Source organism: Dipodomys spectabilis, unplaced genomic scaffold, assembly GCF_019054845.1.
Source record: "Dipodomys spectabilis isolate Male_0828 unplaced genomic scaffold, ASM1905484v1 ptg000105l, whole genome shotgun sequence".
In the NCBI taxonomy this organism is placed as follows: domain Eukaryota; kingdom Metazoa; phylum Chordata; class Mammalia; order Rodentia; family Heteromyidae; genus Dipodomys; species Dipodomys spectabilis.
In genome coordinates, this window is record NW_024870782.1 from 2,832,769 (window position 1) to 2,857,908 (window position 25,140).

General features: G+C 35.3%; 1 pseudogene; it reads right to left on the reverse strand.

The window, feature by feature from the left end:
* Positions 1–12,276: 12,276 nt before the first annotated feature.
* Positions 12,277–12,376, reverse strand: LOC122114080 (annotated as a pseudogene).
* Positions 12,377–25,140: the final 12,764 nt, after the last annotated feature.

Sequence of the window (25,140 nt, forward strand, 5' to 3'; positions counted from 1 at the left end):
ATCCATATTAAAAATTTGCACAAATAAAGAAACAAAAAAACTAAACCATAACAGGTAGATTGACTATGTGCTTATAACAAATTATGGAATAGATTTTGGAAGTATTGCAAATTCCTAACCAGTAGGAATTAACTTCCTCTCTCCCCACCACTACACACAAATATTTAAGAGTGTAAACAGAATTATTTCAAATAACATACTGCAATATCATGTGTATATCTAAAATTCCCTTGAAAGTCATAGATTCTACATTCTATTGAAATATTAGTTATTTTATTCTAGGAAACTTTTGGAACAATAGACTGTATATCTTTGAAATGAAAAAGGTCAAAAATAGTAGCATAAAAGTTTTAGGGGAAGTCTGTCTTCAGCAATATATATATATATCTATATATATATAGATATATATAGATATATATTATATGAAGAAAGACATACATTTTAGAGATTATTTGTCATCAGAAATATATACATATATCTGAATTTATGAGTAGAACGATGTACATTATAGTGAAACAAAAATCTTAAAACATAATTAAAATTTAAAAAATACATCAAACCAAGTGCCAGTGACTCACGCCTATAATTTGAGCTATTCTGGGTAATGAGATCTTAGAATTGTGTTCAAAACTAGCCCAGACAGGAAAGTATTTTTTAGGGGCCTGGGAAGGTGGCTTAGTGGTAGAGCGCTTGCCTTGCATGCATAAGGCCCTGGGTTCGATTCCTCAGCACCACATAAGCAAAAAGAAAAAAAGCTGGAAGTGGCGCTGTGGCTCATGTGGTGGAGCTCTAGCCTTGAGCTGAAGAGCTGAGGGACAGCGCCCAGGCCAGAGTTCAGACCCCACGACTGGACACCCCCCCCCCTCGCAAAAAAGTACTTGTTAGATTCTTATCTCCATTTAACCACTAAAAACAGGAGTTACCTCTGTGCCTCAAGTTGTAGAATGCTGGCTTTGAGCATAGAAAGGCTTAGGGATAATGCCCAGTCCTTGCAAACAACAACAATAATATATATATCACATTAATTTCAAGAAAAGCACCTTTTAACTGCTGTGAACATTTCTTAGAAACATGAATACATGATCCTGGAAAATGTTAAGTAAAAACTATAGAATATATACGTTTATGTTAAAGACAAGACTATTTAATTTAAGATATTTAGGTAATGATTAGGAATTAAGAATAATGATAATATATTGGGACTGGACTTTTATTCTATTTTACTATAGTAATAAAATGATATTTGTAATGATTGTATAAAAATACTCTTGTTTGCTATTTGAGCTATAATAAGTAATAAACATTTTAAATTGATTTCCATAGGAAAACATCATTTTCTTAATGGTATCAATTCTTTTGATTTTTTTTCTTTTCTTTTCTTTTTTTCCTTTTTTTTTCTTTTCCTCACTTTTTTTGAAATTTTATTTTTATTGTGAACATACTGTACAGAGGGGTTAAAATTACATGGGCAAGATAATGAGTACATTTCTTATCAAGCATTGCAGCTTCCTCCTTTGTTTACCCTTCACATCCATTCCCAGGGTATCAATTCTTTAGTAATGTCAAAACAATTAAAAAAATTAGCCCAAGGCTGGTTTGCTCTAAGACTATATTTGTTTTCTTGTTCTAGTTTTTATATGTTGGTAGAAATTAAAATCCAAAAATTCAATGGATATTGGTATTCAGGAACATATTCATAGGTACTAATATTGGAGTCTCTTAAGTGGAATTGTTTTATTTCATTTGTTATTTTCACAAATAAATTAAGATGATTATGTATTTTGTTTGTTTTTACTGCTATTGGCTCTTACCTTAAGAATAATTTTTTCATAGCAACGTAGAGAATACAATTGGATTGAGGAAGTAACATATGACTTTCATAGAATGCAGATGCATAGATTTGGGTCATCTGTCATTTGCTAAAAATTTCTTCCAGAAAAGGTTATCAATTACTTATAAGTGATGCATAATTCCTAGATGTTACAGGTATCACATACACTTTTTGATTGAGTTATCTCTGTATAAACTCAAAAAAAAACGACCAAACAAACTCAAAATACACAGAAATCACATCTTTTTTTTAAACGCTGTAGTTTACAAAGAATTTTTAGCCAACACTGAAAACATCTTTTTAGGTATTCTGCAATTTGTGTGAAGTGTTTTTAACAATAATTTTCTTTTTTTGCTGACATAAATTCACATCAATATATAATCTCCTTTTATTGTATACATTTTAGTGCTTTGGAAGTAGATTGTACAATAATAGGTTTTCCGAGCCTAATTTTCACAAACTTGCATTTCTTCGAATAGAAATGCTGTAAATTTTAGAACAGACATTAACATAGATATAAAATTCACTTACAGCATACATCCTCTATAGTGTGTCTTTTCAAATTTGTTTTTGGGGATTATTTCCAGGGTCTCACACATATTATTCAAGTGCACTGTCAATGAACTACATTCCCTGTCCAAACAAGTTTTTTACTTCTCTTTAATACATACATAGAAGTGTAATGGCTGGATCATATACAATTCTCTTTGGCCGTTTGAGGACTTGCAATCTTGCTTGCTAAAATGATCGCAGTATTATACAAATCATTCTCCTATGTAGAGTTTATCATTTTCTCCACAAATGCATTACTATATTTTGTGTCATCTTTTTATATTAGGGTCATACTAGTGAGTTTTCTTTGTCTTTTTTCTTAGAAACTAAAGAGGAACTTATTTCATATCCTCCTCCTATTGACTATTAATTTATATATGTTCTTCAAAGAAATATCTTATTCGTGTAAAAATTTATATAGAATTAGAAGATATAAAAATACCTAAGATTCAGAAATATTGTAGCATTATCATTGTAGCATTAACAAATATGTTCCCTGTATCTGTTGGATATGTTTTCACTTCGGTTATAGTATCCTTTGAATTATGAAAAGCTATCACTTGATATAATTCAGTTTATACTTACAATTTTTTAGCCACTAATGCTTTCCATGTCAAATTTTTAGAAACCCTTACTGATGCAATGTCATGAAATTTTACATTTATGTTTTATAGGTTTTCACACCTCACATTTAGTTTGATAATCGTTTTTTATTTTAAATGTTTGTATAAGGATGGAAGTAGGATGGGTGCCTGAGGCTCATATCTGTAACCCTAGCTACTGAGGAGTCTGAGATCTGAGGATCACAGTTTAAAGCCATCCCGGGCAGAAACGTCCATGAGAATATTATATCCAATAAACCTCTAGAAAACCAGATCTGGTGCTATGACTCAAGCGGTAGGGCACTCACATTGAGCGGAAGAGCACACAGACAGCGCTTAAGCCCAGAGTTGAAGCTCCATGAATGACAAAAATACAAAACAAAACAAAAAAGGATTGAGGTAGTAGTCTAAGATCATTCTTTAAATCTCGAGAGACAATAGTGTCAATACACCCATTTAAGATTTTATTTTTATTTCATAAAGTCATAGGGTAGTTTTCAAAATCTATTTGTCATAAAAGTAAGAATTTATTTTGACAAATCTGTTACATTCTTCTATGTATCTGCTCGTATAGTAGAACTATTTTATCTTCACTACTAAACATGGTAATAAGATTCAAAGCTAGTATGAAGGCTGAAGCTACACCATTTTACAAGATTGTTCTGACTGACCTGTATTTCTTGAATTTACATACGAGTTTATTGTGCAGGTGGACCAATATTCTACAGAGATATCTAGATGTTTGATAGTCACTCATATTTTGTACCTTGGAAAAACACAAGACCCCAGATATTATACATAGAGAAATGTCTTTAGAGAATACTGGAAACAAATAAAATTTAGGAATGACTTAAGATTTAGATAATGCTGTAGCATAATAAATCTGAATGATAACAACTTGAGCTGTACAACAGAGGAGAGTGAGGGTGAAAGAATGATGGACCACATAGGAGCTATATGTCATTGCTATTGTGTTTCAAAAAACAGAAAGACTTCAGAGAAGAGGAGAAAAGTAAAGTGTCCTGAGTCAAGTTTCTTTTTAAACCATCTAATAGTTTGGACCAAAAGTCAGTGAAAAATGGTAAAAAAATAAAATAGAAAATAAAGCATTGTATATACCTGTTACAATGTAAGGAAATTTAATAGGAATATGATAATTAATTCCCAAAGAAATAAGTGAAAGAATAGCTAAACTCTAAAGGGAGAAAGAATGAAGAGAGAAAAGAAGCAAAATAAAACCTTTATCAATAAAAAACAAAAGAGTTTGGAAGTGGAAAGGCAGTGGGAATATTCTATTCTTTTCTTTTTTTTTTTTTTTTTGTGGTCGTGGGGCTTGAAAGTGGGAATATTCTAAATAACAATAAAAATTGCTAGCGTGGATAGAATATGGATCACATTTTATCATATATAATTTTGAAAAAACATACTAGGAATGAGAGTTTCAAAGTCATGATTTAAAACACTATTTCGATTATAACTAGGCAGTATTGCCCAGTGGTAAAATACTGGCCTAGCATATGTGAAGCAATGATGTGATCTCCCAAACATTACAAAGTACACATGAAGCACACACACACACAAACCACATAAACACACACATACACACCACATACACCCATTTGGAATATTGATATTATCATATTAAACGCAGGAAATTATCACAAATAGTAAAAGTATGTTAATATATGAAATCTTAATATTGCTCGTACAATTTAAAAGTTTAGTAGAAATAAAATAATCACAATATACTTGGATTTTAATAGATTAAGTAAATTGAAAATTAAGAAAAGACATGAGAATCTTTGCAAATAAGCTTAAATAATAAAAATTTTGAAACGTGTCCTTTTATTTTGACAAAAGATTAATGTTACTGGTGTTTTAACTCAAGATTTAGAATATGATAGCGAGGTGCCCTATATAACACTAGTGATGGCTATATCTCTAATCATTTCATTCTGAATAGTTTTATAATAAGGTCACAGAGTTTCTCAGTATCTCTCAAATTACAAACCCTATTTACACTTCCCACCATAGCTAGAAAACTGATGCCACAAATCACAATGCCGAGCTCAAACGTTTTTTTTTTTTTAATTCAAGTAAAAATATTTCCAAAAAGTGGCCAAGTAATGAAGCCTTTCTTAATAAAGTATGTGCTTCTTGAAAATACAGTAAGGATTTGTTACCTGGACAAATATGTTTATAACTATAAGAAAATAAATTTATTTAAAATCAATAGCCATGTAAAAATTAAGAAAACAATTTTTAAATAGTCACATGCTAAATATTATAAAAGCAAAATACATGTGTCTGAATAATTTACATGTGTAACATCATGAAAAAATAAATTAACTAATCCTACAACTCTGAAAAAAATGAATTACCCTAAAGAAACAAAAGAAATTATTTAAGCCCAAAATTTGAAATTTAGAAAATAAAATGAAGTGTATTCTTTAGTTGACTTAATTAAGTGTAAACCCTCTGTATATCGATTTTATAATAAAAATGCATTAACAAAGAAAGCAAAAGTACCCATGGATCAATATCAACAGCAAAAGCATCAGTAGTTCTTCTTTTGAGTGTACAAAAAAATCGATGGAAGAGATAACAATGTTCCTTCCCTATCCAATGTACTCATTACTTTACCTTATTTATGTCACTGTAACCCCTGTGTACATTACCATTAAAATAAAATTAAATTGAAATGAAAAATAAACCAAATGATATACCAATTAAGAATTCTTAGAAGCCATTGATTAAAATCTGTAAAAAAAAAACTGCCCTAAATACCCAAGGAATATACTTTGATGATACTATTTAAATACTTCAACTTCAGCAGAAAAGCAAAAAGTTTAAAAACTGTTACAAAGTAAAGTAATAAATCAGAATATATTACTATTAATAATAATCATAAGATGAACTTATAGTGGTAGTCATACATGTAAGAAATGATGCAATTTGCCATTAATTTGCACTTAATAAGTGAGAAAGAATTTTTTAGGTCTTTTTAAATTATCATAAGATTAATGAAGAAACTGTTCTGTCACATCATATGAAAGTCAGATGAAGCTGATATTAGAGCAAAGAACAGATTGTACTAAGTTTTTGAATGTTCATGTATATACTTATTTTGGTTGTGGGAAATTGTGGGTGTTTCAACTTGGGGTATATTTTTCTTGCTAGGCCGGCGTCATATCAGTGGTTAATTTTAGGATAGGGGTTTCCTTTCCACAAGAACATGGACCTGATCTGTCCTTTTAGCCTTCTCATCATCAATGGCATCCGAGATGAACACCAATTTGTTCAGCCTGCTACCTTGACTGGCCTGGATCCACAGTCCTTCCAATCGTAGTAACTAGATAGTGAAGGATGGTGGAAATGATCCTATGCACCCAGCTATAGATTGAGAAGGAATTCTACTAAACTTTTGGCCTGGGTTCTGTTCTCAAGCCTCTTGAGTAGTTAAGAGTACAGATAGGAGCCCCTGGTGCCAAGCAGTAACAGTATTTTTAAAGCAAATATATATATATATATATATATATATATATTAATATATATATATATTAATATATATATATATATATACATATGACTTAGGGTTGTGATTACCTCAGGAAATGAATAAAAGAGCAGTGAATCATAGAGGACAGGCAGAATTTTAACTAGGTACTCAGAGGCTGAATAAGCTTAACTAGCTACTCAGGAGTCTGAAATCTCATGACCACTGTTCAAAGCCAGTCCAATCATGAAAATACAAGCGATTATCTTAGAAAAAAAACAAAACAAAGAAGTGGCTGAGGTGGTAGACCACTATCCTTGGGCACAGAAGCTGAGGAATAGTTCCCAGGCACTATCAAGCCTCAAGAATGATGAATGCATCCATGAGCACATGCACGTGTGTGTTTGCATACTCACATGCGCATGAACACACACACACACACACATGAGTATTTCAATGTGAAGTTCTTTATTTTTTTTACCTTTGCTGTACTTTATTTCCCTGTATTAGCTCACAAATTAACAAAATCAGCTAAGGACATATTTACATAAAATTCATCATGTTTCTCTAAAATCTACACTCTTTTTGGAAGCCTGCTTTTATTTGACCCAAAAGTAAATTGTTCAGGAAGTCAATTCATCACTCTCAAGTCTATAGTATTAGATGATTGCTTAGGTTGTTCCTAGCAATATGATTTTGTGAAATCCTGCATCAAGCAATGTATTTCTTTCACTAGAAGGGAAGCCTCTGTCAAACAATTAATAATAGGTTTTTCTCCTCCTGGCATGCATCTGTAGTTATATTATCTTTATATATTTCATGATCTGTGTATGACAAAGACTACCGTGAAAGTAAAAATACCCTTCTCAGTGCTTAGCATTTGTATACCATTTATAGATATGAAGGTGTTTAAATGTTACTGAAATTGCTTTGGAATAAATAATGTTCACCCTGACTATCTTGAGAAAGAAGAATTGGGTTCTCAGCCTTTAGGTAAGAACATCAGGGAAAGAAACAAAGGGAAAAGTGAGGAACAACTCAACACATACATTCAAATGAAAGAAAACAAGACAAGAAAACACAAATTAATTCATTACTCAGGAACCTGCAGGAAATGCAAAGATTTTTTAAAAATCAGCTATGACAAGCTTATGAAAATCCTGACTACATGGGAGTGCACTGATGTGAGAACAGTGGCTAAAGCCCAGACTAGACAGAAAAAACTGTACAGAATACCATGTACTTGTTATTCTAAATTCCAGGAAGAATAACATAAAGTGGACTGAGGCCAAGATCATACACAAGTAGGAAGCCAGTTTATATCTGAAAAATTATCAGGATAATTTAGGGCTGGGCACATGACAAAGTGGTTAGAACACCCATTTAGAGGACACAAGACACTGAATTCAAACTGTAATCTTAGGGGTATTAAAGAAAAAAGCTATGATTTTAAATAATTGGAATAATTGTAACACTTGAGTATTTTAGTGGAGAAAAATCCGTTAGAGAGATAGAATGAACCCATGTTCCAATGCTACTTTAGTGATAATGTTTAGTGGTACTTCAGACAAAACAGAGTTACTTTGCAAATGGGCATGGGTGTGCATTTGGGTGATGGAAATACTCTACTTACACAGGCGCAAATTAAATAGATTTTTTTGGGTAGATTGTAGTTCTTGAACTAAGAGCCTGGGTGATGTAGCCTGAAATTTTTCTCTCAAGGCTACCACTCTATTACCTTGAGCCACAGTTCCAATTCTTATTTTCTGTTGGTTGTTTGGAGATAAGAGGCTCATGGGCTTTCCTGCCCAGGATGTTTTAAACCATATTCATCAGATCTCAGCCTCCCGAGTAACCAGGATTCCAGGCATGAACCATCGATGTTTTTAATAATTTAGTAAATTGTATAGTTACAGAAGTTATAAATTATCATTGTAACCTGTGTAATATATGTATGTATATATCAATACATATGGATAGAAATAGTTTAACATATTTTTGTATCTACAGTACATATATAAAATCATCCTTCATTATAAAATAAAATGGAAACAAAAGTTAATGAGGAGCAAAACAAAGGGAATTGTTACAAGTTTCTTTTTGTTGAATGAAATATGTATCAGTTTGGAAAAAAACCATCAATACTTTAACAAAATGGATAATTGCTATTAATTCCAATCCATCTATTTGCCCATATTGTGCATCTTCACACATGAGTGTCAAAATCAAACCACAATTTTTGTCTGTATTTAACTCACCTGTTATAATTTAGGGGATAGATGAAGTAATCAAATAAAGATTAAAATATTAGTAAGTGAGGCTATGAGTTAGAGCTGAAAAAGATTTTAAATATGATAATAGCTAATTAAAATGTATATTTCTTACTTTTACTCTGTTGTTATGTCTCTCATTCCCACATTAGGAAAGTACATAGAAGGTTCTCACTAAATTTATGTAAGTATTAAAAATATATTGAAAGAATATGGGCATAGTGTGGTTTTAGCTTATTGGGACATGTATGGGAGAGTGTGTTTTTGAAGACTTGCAAAACGTTGTGATGGAGATGAAAGGAAGGATGTGCTTATTCTAGAAAACTCGCTAGAGGATTGCTCCCAGAAAGATAGTGATGAATTCTTCCAAAAGGTTACAGTAAAATCACTTTCACAACCTTGTTCATTACTGCACTATTCACCACAGCCAAGTTATGCAAACAGACAAGATGCCTTTTGGCAGAGGGATGGTTGGAGAAATTGTGTCATATATACACAATTGGATTGCACCTATCTATTATGAGCATTGCTACATTATTTGCAAAGAAAGAGATAGATCTAAAAATATGTTAACTAAACGAAATCAGAGCCACACACACAAAGGACCCATGTTCTGTCGCATATTTGGAAGTCAGAATTTTATGCAAGTTAAACAACAGTATTAACCAAAATTTTCATTTTTCAGAGAAGTATTTAAAAGGTGTAATTTCTTATAAAATTGAACTTTTAATCCAACAAAATGAATACCAGGAAACTATCACTTGGAAGATGTGAGGGGAAGTCAAAGGGAAGGAATAAATAGAGTTATGGAGTAAGAGTGAAGACATTATATTCAATGCAAATAATAAATTCTATTTCCATCTCTTTTAACAAATAAAAAATAAAATTGTTTGCTCTGTAAATGGATCAGAAGCATGGATTTTTTGGCTAGCTAGGTCATTGCACATCTGTATCTCTCTTCCTCTCTCTCTTTCATGAGTCTCATAGACAATATGGTTGCTCCATAATTATCCTAATTTATTTTGCTTTTATATTTTTGGTTGCATCATTTCACTTTCTGCTCTGCCATTTCCCAAATCAGCACCACATAAACAGAACCACAGAAGTGGTTCTGTGGCTCAAGTGGTAGAGCGCTTGCCTTGATTTGAAGAGCTCAAGGACGGTGCCCAAGCCCAGAGTTCAGGCCCTACAACTAATTTTTTTAAAAAAGAATCTAAATCCTTTATAATTCTAGGAACCGATCTGACTGAAATCAGTTGAATCACAATTTTCCTGCACAATGAAAGAAGAGGTCCAGGCTAGGAAAGCAACTAGAGAAGGCAGGCAGATTGTATCTGTGACAAAACTTTGTGGAAAATCGTACAGAGGATTACTTACTGGACATCCACTTGCACTGGAAGCATGATGCTGAACTATTGCTTGCTGATTCTGAACTATTGCTTTGATCATTATATTCTCCAAGAAGAAAAATGAAATTTAATTGATATCAAAGGACTACTAATACATTTTGACTTCTCATTAAGCATCTTCAATCATCAAAATCACCTGAAGACAATAGATAGGCCTAGTTTTTTATTTTTATTTTTGGTCCGGTCGTGAAGCCTGAACTCTGGCCTGGGCGTTCTCCCTCAGCTCTTCAGCTCAAGGCTAGAGCTCGACCACTTGAGCCACAGCGCCACTTCCGGCTTTTTTTCTTTTTGCTTATGTGGTACTGAGGAATTGAACCCAGGGCCCCTGGCATGCAAGGCCAGTGCTCTACCACTGAGCCACCTTCCCAGCCCAGGCCTACATTTTTAGATGAAAACAAGTGTTTTTAAAAAAACAAGGATTTAGGTAGTCATACAAAGGACTTCTATTTTACTTCTGCATTGTACATTTTTTTCTAATGTTGGTAACCAATAAATAATGGATCTATTAGAAAGCTCTTAAAGCTCATATATTGAATAGTAACTTCTCTTACACTATATCTTGGTATTTCCCAAATCATTTATGTAGAAGGCATTGTTTCCTATTTTCTCCTTCCTAGAATAAGCTGCATATGAAGACACCACTGGTCCTCATTTTCAGTCTGTGCATTTGCATACGGAGGAAAATATTTCCTCTGCTCTCTATCAATTCACTACTCTCCTGTTAGAATGATTTAAAATAGTAAAAATGGAAAAAGAGAAAATAAATCATGGTGAAAAAACATATGCAGAAAATTCACCGGATTTTTCTGACCATTTCAACCAACGTGAACTATTGGGGAAATACATGGATACCTCATTCCCACTGGTACTCAAATTCTCTGGTTAGGCAATTCTGATGAAGACAAGGAACAAGATGAAAACGTGAGGAAGGTATCAATTGTAAGAAAATAATGGAGAAGAATCCATGCAAATTTCTTCTTTCGGATGCCGAAATTAATCGGCTTACTACAGTGCCGAGACTACTTTCCAAAAAGGCCATTCTTATGTATACTACAAATGAGGTAAATATGTCCCTCTTCATCGGGAAGCCTAGAGTGGACATTTAGACATTGTCCATGAGTTGGTAGCTCAAGGCAGATATTCATGCAAGAATTCTGAATGGCTTGGCACCCCTGCACAGTGCATATATGTGGAATAATACCAGAATGGATTCTTTCATACTTCATCATGATGCAGATACCAATCCCCAAACTAAAGGCCTCTTTACCCCCTTGAATATTGTTGCTGAGGATAGAAATAGCAAAGATATGCTGTATCTCCTTCTGTTGAACCATGATATCAAACCGGGTCTGAAAAACAACTTGGAAGAAACCTCATCTAATATTGCCAAAAGGATAAGTATGTATCACTACCTCTTTGAAGTTGTGGAAGGCTGTACAAATTGTTCTCCTATGTAGTAATGGTTTGGTTAAGTTTCTTAAATTTCAAAAGTGCCAGTCCATCCTTTGTGGCCCTACAAAATATTTTCATAATACAAAACAACAGCAATATCTTAATGTAAAAATTTATGGATTCCATGGTATTCTTCCACGTGAATTGCCTGACTTTGATGTCAAAATGTATTCAAGAGTTGTTTGTATGCATCTATAATGATTTCTGCAGAGTTTGTGATTTTTTTAATTTTATCTTATCTGTTGAATAGTATAGAAATTAAAGATATTCCTGGTGCTTGTCTGAAAAAACTATCTATGATTGTATAAAGTCCATAATCTATTTCATTGTCTTCTAGATATAATACTTTGAAGTCTACATTGTTTTATAATATATAGGTTCATTAATAAATGTGTCCTTTCAGATTACATTCCATGTAGAAAAGGTTTAAGATTCCTTTTTACCTAGGTCCTTATATTATTTTATTTCTTTGGGATAAAAAGATAATGTTATCTAATTTCAAGTATTGTAAATGTTATGCTATGTAAGGACCTTTCGAAGGTGAAGATTTAATACACTGATGTCAAACTAACCTTTAATTCTATGAATTACAGGTTTTGTTACACTTGTATTTTTGTAATCTACTTTTTAATAACTGTTTTTCATTTCTTGCATTTGAAGAATGAAAAATATGGAATACTTCACAAATTTTCATACCATCATTGTGCAAGTGCCATGTTAATCTCTGTATTGTTGTCATTTGTGTAGACCTGCTGCTGAAGCATGGAGTATCCTCTTAATTTAAGTAGTTAATGATGCAATCTTTATACAGGCATATATCCTTGGTTGCCTATTTCTAACAAGGAACCCTTATTGTTACTAAAAATGCTATTGATCTTATTTCTCTAAATTTCTGTGTATTGTTTGGTCGATTGCTCACATTTGAAATTTTTTGTCAATGATTATTTTGTCGTTTTCATTTTAAATTTGATCATATTTTGAAGCCTTTATAGCTAAGTCCAAAGGTAATGGCTTTTCAAGTACTTATTTATCAACTGAGTTAGCTTTGTGGAGCTAATGAATTCAAAGTAAGCCTTGCTTAAGAGCTTCTTCTAAACTTCTGCAGCTTAAAATTTCCTGAATGTGGTCTCAGTGGTACAAATGTCTTTCTAACCCTTTACCCTTCTTCCATGTAGGAACAGACCAACCAGAATATCTTACCCTGACAGCATAGATTGTTTTACTGGAACAAAACTAATCTTAGTTACAAGGATTCGTGGAGAGATGAACACTTCAGACCTAATTGTTCAGAATAGAAGGTATTTTATCAAAATATAATTGTTTATTATATCTATCATTTCAAAAGTAGCTAAAGCCAAGAAGGTGAAAAAAATGTTCATATTTGTGTTTACCTAATATCCTGGCCTGTCTACCATCCAACCAGGCAGGAACATACACTAGTGACTTTCTATCCCCAAATATTTCCATAGCTCCTGGAGAAGTCCATATGTTTCTCCTCGATATTAGGCCTTAAATTGGTAATGTTTTAATCAAAGTGTTTCCTCTTGCCTCCAGGCTGTAAATTTACAAATGGTAAAGTTTTAGGTTTAACTCTATCAATAACTGAGGTAGAGATAATGGAATAATACTTTAAAACAGAGTTGCCTTTGATACCCTAAACACAACGGAACAATGCATATCAATTTCTTATATTATATATACTTATATATTTTATATTTATATGTGCTGATCTTAAATTTCACACAGTGAATCTTACTAGAATTAATTTATAATTTGACAAATAAATTGAAAATTATTCCCATAAACAGACTGCAACATAAATAATTAGGTTAGAATACATATTAGAATATAAAAAGTCTCAATGCAATGTCTTCGGTATAAACTTGTGATACCTTCTAAGTGTTCTTGGTCTTCTGAATTCACATAGTTAAAAAAAAAGTATGTTTTCCTCTAATCAAGAAGAGATTTTACACTGCAGATGTGTTTATTGTGTTAACTCACTAGTCCCAAAGTGATTTTTTTCCATATTTCTGAAGCATTCTTACTGATTATACCCAAATTTTGCTGATATGATGCCTAAAAGCTATTACTCTTCTGTAGTACCCATGGGTCCAAGGATATCAGGTCCCAGTTACCTGCATCATCAGATAACATGGGCAAGACTTCTCACCTTGGCCTATGCAACATGCTAAGAGAAAATAATTGAAGACCCATCTCAATTTCTCATTTCCTATAATATTTCAGTGGCCCAATTCCTTGCAGGAATTTGCAGTAAGCATTTGTGAAATGTAAGGCAACTTAGAATGAAAGATGAGATCACAAAATATGAGAGAAAGTACTGTAGTTCAAACTTTCAATTTACAGATGACCAGCACATATGAGTAAACAAAATCACAAATGTCACAAGATTATTTTGAATACCCCTCTCCTAATGATGAATGCAAGATTTCAGTCCAGCATAAGTATTCCAAAAAATAATTCCTGGAATGGTAGATCCATAATTGTTCTACCAAGGCTAGGAAAACTTGACTTAGAGTTCAAATATAATTTCGAAAAACATTAATTGAGAAGACCCTTAGTACTTCAAAACACTGGTACTTCAGTAAAACTTGGTTCTGTAGTCTAAAAATGTTGTCATTCTCAAACCAATGATATCCTACATTTAATCTCTTGAAAGTATATTCCTTTTCAAATAAACTTTTTAAAATCATATTCACCAAAATAACACTTGACAAGTAGATGATAGTGACATTAAGTTTTTCAAGTGTAGGAATCAAGTTACAATAGAGTTGATTTATTTACCCAGCACTACTGCCAAATAAGTTCATCCATTCATTAAAGTGTAGAAATAGTATCTCCCACCATTTGCGTTGTTCAGTAGGTGCCTTCCAGAAATGTGTTAAATAGATCAGCCTCCCATAATTCGAACCCAAATATTAGCTAATAAAGTAAATTTCATCACATAAGAAGGTACATTTTAAAAAGTCACTAATAGTTGCCTTATCATGTGTTGCCTTATCATGTATTTTCCCTATCTGTCTAACATAGTAAGAAATATGACTTTAAGTCTTGAATATGGGTACTGATCAGAGATGTGACAAACATAAAATCTGTCTTCTATTTCTATCATATTCCTCAACAGTAGTAAATTTTAGTTTTCTTCTTTTTCCAAAACTTATAGGTAGTAGAAAATATCATCCCATGTAAAATAAAATAATCACACAACATTGTACAAAGCCATTTATAAAAACTGGTAGTTAGCTATAAATTCTAAGTGATTTTTAAACTTTCTTGTTGACTAAAGATTAATCTTCCAAAAAGATGAGAATAAAATCATGTCTAGATGCTTCACGTCTCCAGTCTTGCAAATTGTTATTGCAGATGAATGAATTATGGAAATATAAGCTGACATCATTACAAGTATATGTGGGATTGAAACTCCATGGAATGTACATAAATCTTTCAAAGTATTAACAGACAGTTTAACAGAATGACTATCAGGAAGTTGAAACCAGAAAGGAATAGTAGTAAAGACATAAAATGAATGAAAAATGGAACAAGGGGCAAGTACAGCTAGAATACTCAATGTACACATGTAATAAAGGAAGTCCTAAATCTGAAATAAATCTTGGAGAAAGGGTTGGTTGAGAATGATAGAAGGAGTGACTCTGATCCAGGAGCATTGGACAATTAGGTGGACATATTTAATTGTAACACAATTGCACAACCTTTTGAAATTCAGTTAAATACACAACTACAAACAAAAACACACAAAAATCACATCCAAACAGCAATCCCTAGAGAGTATGTATATGAGCTCACAAAATTTTAAGCAGTTAATGAAGGGCAGTCATGGGAAAAGCAAACAAACTGTTCAAAGAAGGCAGTTTTGGGTAGGGGAGAATTTTGAACAGATTTAAATAGATTGTCAAAGGTTATAAATCACCTACATCTACTGCAAATCTTTTCTTCTGTGAGTATTCTATTTTTTTTGGGGGGGGGGGTCCGGTCGTGGGGCCTGAACTCTGGGCCTGGGCGCTGTCCCTCAGCTCTTCAGTTCAAGGCTAGGGCTCTACCACTTGAGCCACAGCTCCACTTCTGGCTTTTTCTTTTTGCTTATGTGATGTTGAGGAATCGAACCCACGGCCTCAGGCATGCAAGGCAAGCGCTCTACCACTGAGCCACTTTCCCAGCCCCCATTCTTTGAGTATTCTTTGTCTTAACTGGTTACTCCAGTCCTGAGCTACACTTTATGGCTTGTGAAGATAGAATAGAAGAAACAAGGTCAAGAACCCATTACACCACTGGAGAGAATACAGTCTTCTATGGTTTCTCTCACATTTCTTCACTACTCTTTTCTCATACTTTTAATAAAGTCAAGTGATTTTGTATTACATTTTCCTTTCTTTTTCAGAGAATTACTGTTTGGTAATTAAATGTCAATTCACAAATTTTGATGTCTTTTTTTAAAAGAACTTTGAATTTAAATTCCATTGCAACCTTGTTTCACACAGTGAGAGTATTTTTTCTGGGTAAGGACAATTCTCAAGGGAACCTACAGGATTTACAGCAAGGTTTGTGAGGATTGTTTGTTTACTGTGAAAATGAGCCATATTCACCCACATTGCTCCCTCTCAGCTAAGTCTCCACGGATTTCTTTGCATGAAAGCATATTTTCCCAGACAATTTTAAATTTTCTTAATAGGCTAAGTTGTTAAAAAGTTTGAACAATTAAAATTTACCTATCACAAATTGTAAAGCTCTTTTGAAATTCCTTTATCAGAATCGTGAATTCACCAATCATAATCCCGCCTTTACCATCAAAAAGAGCTAACATGTTGTTTTCATGATATAGTATCCATGAAACTACTATTTTCCAGTGCCTTTGTTTTGCATATATATGACCATATATGCTGATGCTGAGCAAAAGGAACTCCAAGATGTGGAAAGAGAAATATTTATTTGCGGTGTTGTTTTTGATGTAATATGTGATTTCTATTTTCTTTAGGAATTTCCCCTATGGTTTATCCTCTGCTGTGTTTGATTTTGGTACCCTGTGTATTTTGTATACATTTACCTTAATTAGGGAAGGGAACAGGAACAAAAAAAATGGTGTGGCAAAGGAAAAAGAGCAAACCAATGCAATAGCAATTCTCACAAGACAATAAGTTGGAAATATACATTACAATGTCTGAGGGGTATTGGGGTGAAGGGAAAACTGTGAGAAAAATGAGAGAGGGGAAAACAAATTTGAAAAGTTATGTATTCAGTACCTTACAATGGCTGTAACCCCAGTGCACATCACTTTCACATTAAAATTAAATTTAAAAAGTAAGCTGATGAAATAAAATTTCACTGTTTTGGTATAGTAACTATTATTCTTTATGTAGTAACGTTTTAAAAATCAGTATTATTTGGCATCTAATTTGAATTAATTACCTCTTCTTTATCAGAGGGTCATCAACTTGAATGATATCCAACTAGACATTTTTTTCACAATATACTTGCCAATATTTTGAAAATAGAATAAATTTAGTATTTTCTTATACTAAAACAGAAAACAGTTTATTTCTTTGGAAACCCATAACTTTTAAAAGTAAATAAGTTATTAAGAGGACAGAATGTATGTGTTCTTCAAAATTCCTATGACTAATAACTACTCATTTTCAAATTCTGAACATTCCATACCTGAGAGATTCAAAATATACCTGTTTGCATGTTAGGTAATTCTGCAATAGATGCATTTTCAAATGGGGTGTTACAGACTGATAAGTGAACAGAAAAAGAGCCACATTCTGATCTAGGATAAAACTATGAAGCATGTTATAATTAATTCTTTAAGAGTAAGCAGTTGTTTGTCAGATTAAGCTATTGTTTCATGACCATCAATCACAAGATTTATGCCATAAAGTCATCCTCGCCCACCAGTTTCCAACTTGTAGGATGCACCTCAAAATTCCCTTAATTCACATCAAAATAGCTTATCTCCATTGTGAAAATACACTGCACCTCTGCTAATGTGATACCCTCCATGATCTGAAAAGAATGCCACTATAAACTGGGTTGCATCATTTTTCTTCCGCTGGTATTCTTGGAAATATTATTTATATTTATACTTTTTTAGCTATCATAGATAATCAGGATGATAAGATTGTAAGATTACAGTTCAAAGCCTGGGAAGACTCAGGGTCTATGTTGAAGGGGCAGAATTATGCAGGCTCTGGCCTCAGGATTATCTGAGGACTGTGTTTGAGTATTAGGAAAGCTCTTGGTATGCCCGGCTAGAGAGGGAAAATGTTCTCTCTCCCTATCTCAAAACACATGTCACAGACTCCTGGGAGCTGAGGAAGTAGCTCTTCTGCTTGCTTAATCATAGATGAACAGCTGGTCAAGCATTTTCCTGAGATTGGAGAAGTGGTGTGAGCTTGCTCTAAAATAGTTTAGATAATAATATACCAAGACAGGGCTGGGAAGGTGGCTCAGTGGTAGAGCGCTTGCCTTGCATGCATGAGGCCCTGGGTTCGATTCCTCAGCACCACATAAGCAAAAAGAAAAAAGCCGGAAGTGGTGATGTAGCTCAAGTGGTAGAGCTCTAGCCTTGAGCTGAAGAGCTGAGGGACAGCGCCCAGGCCCAGAGTTAAAGCCCCACGATCGGACCCCCCAAAAAATAATAATATACCAAGGCATTGTCTCATAGGTCAAGTAAAAATGTATCTGTTGACATTTTTGTGTCAATGTCTTCTGACGAAATCTTGGTAAAGATCATGCTTGCTTGTCTTTAAATACACACTAACAATAAAGCATAGTATGCAGTGGCAATTGCTGTATGCACTCTGCATCCCCAGTGTCCTGGTGATTTCTTTACCCTTACCCAAGGACCCCAAGGCACTAGATGATACAACTGGCACCCAAACAGGGACCCTTCATTGTTGAATTCAGGAAAGGATATTCAGGTAAGTACTTTTAATTACAGGGTGATGGGACAAGCTAAATCTACTCCGTACTTACATATGCTTAAACATTGCTTATGGTCTAAATATTTCTTCTTCTGACATAGAAATGTGTATTAATGTAGTTAGGGAATGGAATCCTTGGTTCCCTGATGAAGGAACATTAGATGTTTATAATTGGAAACGAGTAAAGAATAACGTAGAAAGAGCTATTCCAGAAGGGGAAAAGATTCCTATTAGATTTTGGTCCATTTGGGCTATTTTACATACCCTTTTTAAAGCTTTGAATGAGGAAAGATTAATAGCAGACTTAAAGAAAGAGGCCACCCCTTCTATTGTAGATTTACAATGGGACTCTGAGGTTAAGGACGCAATAGATAAGGATGCATTGTAATTAATAGAGAAAAACCAAGAGGTAAAAAAGACTGAAAAGGAACAAACTGAAAGTGTAAATAAAATTTCTGAGCAAATGGAATTGATTTTATCAAAATTACAACATATGGAGTTGGAAATTAGCAGAGTGAAAGGAGAACCAGAGAAAGTGAAAGTAAAGCAGCCTTTGGCTCCTTCACTGGCGGATGCAATTTTTTTTTAATTTAATTTAATTTTATTTGTGAACATACTGTACAGAGGGGTTACAATTACATGGGCAGGATAATGCATACATTTCTTACCAAGCATTGCAGCCTCCTTTGTTTACCCTTCACATCCCTTCCCAGCTTCCCCCCTCCCAATCCCAATCCCAATCCCAATCCCAATCCTTCCCCTCCCCCCCCCATCCCCCGGCACCGACATTGTAAAGCTCGTTTTGGACATGACAACTTGTACTTCTCATTGTTGCTACAGGTCCACCTGTATCCTTAAACGATTTGTTTTTCCCCATCTCCTCCACAAGTTATACTGACATCAAATATAGTGAAAGCAGGGGTTATACTGTGGGGGAGGGACATACAAAGCAACAAGGAAGTAATCTTATAAATGCGTTAGAAACACACGCATGAAAGAAAAAAAAACATTAAAATACATATCTAAGGGTTCATTCTCTTAACATCACATTATCTGACCTTTTCTGCTTGACTCACACATATACTAGATATTGCAAATAAGGGAAACCATGGGACCTATGTTCCTTTGGGCCTGGCTTACTTCACTTAATATAATTTTTTCCAAGTTTTTCCATTTCCTAACAAATGGGGCAATGTCATTCTTTCTGATGGAGGCATAGAATTCCATTGTGTAAGCTACCAGCACAACTATGTTTATTGCAACCTTATTTACCATAGCTAAGATATGGAACCAACCCAGATGCCCCTCAGCAGATGAATGGCCGATGCAATTTTTACAGCATCACTCCCTCACAAAACAGAGGGCTCAGACCGTGAGTTTAATGAAGAAATGTCAATTTTTTACTTATCCTGTAATTCGACCACCCCCTATGAATGGTATATCTCAATCAGCCAGATATGAAGTTGCTGCTGTTGATGATATTGGTAAACTTAAGAAGGTAGTGATGGTGTATGGTCCTTGTAAGGTCCGCTCCAGGATGACAAGCAGACTCAACCCTCCTTGCAGCAAAGTCTACACCCAGTACCTGCATTAGCTAGGTAACTGGGACAAATGGAAGAGGTCACATCTGCATCTCCTGAGGTCACATCTGAATTTGATGTGGCCACACCTTTCTCTGCCCATACCCTAGATAAGGCCTAGCCCATGCCCAGAGGCACTCTCTCGATGCTCTTTTCTAGCTCTCTCTGCTCTTTTCTAGCTCTCTCACTGTTCTTTTCTTGCTCTCTCTGCTCTCTCTCTGCTCTCTTGCTGCTCTTTTCTAGCTCTCTGTTCTCTCGCAGCTTTTTTCTAGCTCTCTGCTCTCTCACTGCTCTTTTCTAGCTCTCTCTTCTCTCTCTTTCCTCTCTTTCTTTCCTCTCTCTTTCCCAGCTCTCTCTTTCCTAGGCCTTTCTCAGCCACGTGGAGTGCCAACCTTGCCTGGACCCAGCAGGTCTACTGAATAAGCCTATCCCTTACCTGAATACCATGTGCATGGTGCTGTTCTTACTCGGCTACCTTTTTTTAAAAAACCTAACATAAATGATGGCATGACTAGGATAAAGGGCTTAAAGTCAGGATAGCTGGGATTTCTCTGGGTTTTTTTTTCCCTCTTTTTTCTTTTTCTGTTTGTTTTTCTCTTTTTGCTCTGAGGAATACCCACAGTTCTGATGGCCTTTTGTGAACCCATCTGTCTGCTGCAGACACAGCGCATTGATACCATTGCTGGCCTTCACATCCACGTCCACACCACTTCTCTACTCTGGTGAGTGAAGCTACTCTATGGTTCTCTGTTGCTCTCTCTAGAGGGCTGTGGGGGAAGTCGGGACCCCGCTTATGCCTGGTCGTCTCTCCTTCACTCACCCGACTGACTCTCCTACTCATTTAATGGGGTGCTGCAAATCACACCTGAGCCGTGAAACACCTTTGAAATGTCTCCTGCGCTCCCTGGAAAGCCAGAGCGCCTCATTTTTATGCCATTCTCAGATGTAGACAGTTTTTGCTACTGCAATGGTAAATGGTCAGAATTCTGTTTATTTTTGGGCTCTCTTTGCTCTCTCTCTGCCATTCATGTCCAAGTTTCCCTATCTCTCCCTTTCTTTGTTCTACATTTTGGCTTGTGCCCTGAAGAGTGCAACACAAGCTGCGTCCCAGGGACCCCCTCTAGGTTCTCTCTCAAAGGCTAGCCCATTGTAGTCTTGGTCTATTTGTTCAGGGTGTCTTTGCATGTTTTTTTCAGAAATTCGCCATCTTGTTCGCCATCTTGGCCACATTGTAGCTTAAGGATTTGGCCCCATCTGACCCTTAACCTTCCACCAAACTTACTACTCCATTCGGCTATTCTAAGGTGCCTTGCTAACAATTTGCTTTTTTCACAGGCCCTGGTAACTGAGGCCCAACCATGTGATGTGTTTTGTTAGCAAAGATGTCTAAACATTGTTGTCAAAATTTTAGGTTTTGAGTTTTGCCTTTTTGGTTTTGTGTTGTGTATTCTACTGACTACATGGTTTTAAAATACTGAGCATATCTATGTTAAAATTCTCATCACATCTAATCACATCTAATGAGTTTTGCCATTTCAGAATATTTGTTGGCAATTCTTGATAAGCCTTTTTGTTTTGTGTTGTGTATTCTACTGACTACATGGTTCTAAAATACTGGGCATATCTGTGCTGAAATTCTCATCACATCTAATGAGTTTTGTCATTTCAGAATAGTTGTCAGTCAATTCTTGATAAGAACCAGGTAAGCTCTACTTATTCTACTTGATCTCCTTGTTGCTTTAATTTGGAAATAATAAAGGGCTTTGGTGGCAATGATTGCAGTTCAAAGCCAGCCCGGGCTGAAAAATCCCTAAGACTCCATCTCCCAACTAACCTGCAAAGAGCCCAGCTGCAAGCATCGCTCAAGACTCTTATCTCTAAGCAGCCAAACACTGGAAGTGCTATTGTAACTCAAAGTGGTAGAGCACTAGCCTTGAGCAGAAGTGCTCAGGGAACATGCCCAGGCCTTGAGTTCAAACCTCTTTGAATACCAACTGGGACAAGCCATCCCAGCAATGAGCACCTAGACATAGCCAGTCTGGGGAACAAGGGAACATGGAGAGGAGTAAGAGGAGCTGACACATCAGCTACTTTGTGCCTGCCCTTTCAAAATTAACCAGAGCTGGGAGGTCAGGGGAAGTAAGGAGCCTGCCCATCCAATGTCTATACCTGTCTACCTATTAACTGAACAGGAATTTATATTCTTGCCTTTGTCACCTGACTTCTCTACCTAGTCACCAGATATCAGAAGTAGCTAGGGACATTTCTACAACATTTTCAACCCCAAGTCCTTCCTCTTGCCATTTATTTGCTCTCTAGTATTTTTTTTTCAGCCCCTCAATGCTCATGAGACTTCTCCAGACTTCATCTAAGGACTCACACCACCAAGGGACCACTGCTGCTCACTGCCTTCTCTGGGAGGGGACCAAATTCCAGCCTTTTACCTCTATTGCCGACATCCCCTTTTCAGCAGGAAGTAGCCATAGAGAATCCACACCCTATTTTATGATTATTAAAAGGCTGGAATGTAAGGTCTGCTCCAGGATGGTGAGCAGACTCCAATCTCCTCGCAACAAAGTCTCCACCCAGTACCTGCGTTACCTAGGCAACTGGGACACCTGGAAGAGGTCACATCTGCATCCCCTGAGGTCACATCTGTATTTGATGTGGCCACACCTTTCTCTGCCCATTCCCTAGATAAGGCCTAGCCCAGGCCCAGAGGCGCTCTCTCGCTGCTCTTTTCTAGCTCTCAGTGTCGTAACATCAGAAGACAGACAGACAGCTGTCTTTAAACCTTATATTATGGAAGTTCCAGTTAACATAATTCGGAGATGTACTGGAACAATGGGGAGCTCATATTCAATTTTAATATTTTTAGATGGAACGCATAAAGATATTATGGAAATCTGAGGAACTTCTTGGGATTCAACAAAGTCCTTTATCTAAAGAAAAATTAGAAGCAGCTCATCAATTAGTTGAAGAACAGTTAACCAAAGGACATATTGAGCCGTTTATGTCACCATGGAATTTTACAATATTTGTTATTAAAAAGAAGTCAGGGAAATGAAGATTGCAGACTGATTTACAAGGAGGTAAGGCATCCATGTACCCTATGGAGGCTTTTCAATCTGGTATACCGTCGCCTGCCATGCTTCCTAAAAATTGGCCAATAGTAGTAGTAGATTTTCAAGATTGATTTTTTACCATCCCTGTACATGTAAAAGATTATAAAAGATTTGCCTTTTCTTTACCACAAATAAATCATCAAACCCCTCATCAGCACTTCCAATGGAAGGTGTTGCCCCAAGGAATGATGCATTCTCCATGTGTCAGATATATGTTGATAAGGCCTTAAAACCTGTTAGACAAAAATGGCCTCACATTTATATTTTTTATTATATGGATGATATTTTATTTGCAGAACCAAATGTGACAGAATTAGAAATGGTGTTACAGTGTTTACCCTCTATATTTAAAAATTTTAGAATAATAATAGCACTTGAAAAAATACAAAAAGATACGGTGGTAAAATATTTAGGATATTTTTTTTTGTTTTTTGTTTTCTTTTATTGTGAAAATACTGTACAGAGGGGTTACAGTTACATGGGCAAGATAGTGAGTACATTTCTTATCAAGCATTGTAGCTTCCTCCTTTGTTTATCCTTCTCATCCCTTCCTATCTTCCCTCCCCCCACCAAATCCCCCCCCCCAAGTTGTAAAGTTCGTTTTTGACATGACAACTTCTACTTCTCATTGTTGCAACAGGTCCACATGTATCCTTATTTAAATGACTTATTTTTCCCCTTCCCCTCCACAAATTATACCTGGTGCGGACCAGCTCTGTCAGGACAACAGAGGACACCTAGTGGAGGAACTGGAATAGGTGGGGAGATGGCAAACAGACAACTCACACACAAGAGGAGTGGATGCTGAGTGCGATTTAATGCAGAGGACAACAAGCTTTTATAGCAAAAGTCTCCATGAGAAAGGGCAAAAGGTTACACAATCTTGTTGTAAGGCTTTGTTCTTGGGTGGTCACCAGCTGGTCGCCTGATCTTGTTTTTTGGATGACGAGCTATGACGATAGACACTTGTTTTCGGCTTTACCTCTATTTTTAAGAAATACAATGGGTTTCGATGTTTATCACCAATTAACCACTAACCAGAGCATATGGGCAAGGTGCTGAACAGAAAGGCATGAACTCTAGTACTTCATAGTTACTTTTGTTTAGTTTTGTACTTTATACGTTTTAAATCTTTTCTAAGCAATTGTGCTTAGAGGGTTCCCAATTTGTGGCCAAAAATCATGATATTCAGTATACTTAGTTAAATCTGGTCATATTTAAACTCATAGTGTCTTTTCTGTAACCCTTTCACATAATCGTTTACTCTTTTCTATAGAGGCCTTAAGTGTCTCATAAGATCTTTCTTATTCCTTCTTTAATAGTAAGCACCAAAGAGACCTAGATCTAGCAAGTCTCTCAGGAAATGAAAGAGAATAATAGGAAGTTCTTTCTCCCAAGTAGTTTTCCCAACAATTGCCATCCTTATCATACACACCTGTTAAAGGCTATGGATCTGGGGGAAGTTTTTGGGGTCCTCTAGATAATGGAGGATCCCACCGTTTTCCTATGATAAGCCATTGCCACCTTTTCATCTACCAACCTTTTAGGAATCTTATTTAGCTTTTGGTCTAAATATCCCTCTACATCTTTCTTATCTACAAGATATCTATATGAATCTATTGTATATGCTTTAGGATCAAAGGGAAGTCTCCAATAGCCATACACTCTTTTTGCTCTAGCCGTGCCTACAGCTTCTTGTAAATCTCTTACAAACAACTCTTTCTGCTGAAATGACATCATGAAACCCCCAATACTTTTATATTTACTTATGACTTGTTTACTAGCCTCCATAAGAGGGGCTTTCAGGGTAGCACTTAACTCTGGTGAGTTAGTCATATTCTCAAGACACTCATCAGATGTTGGAGTC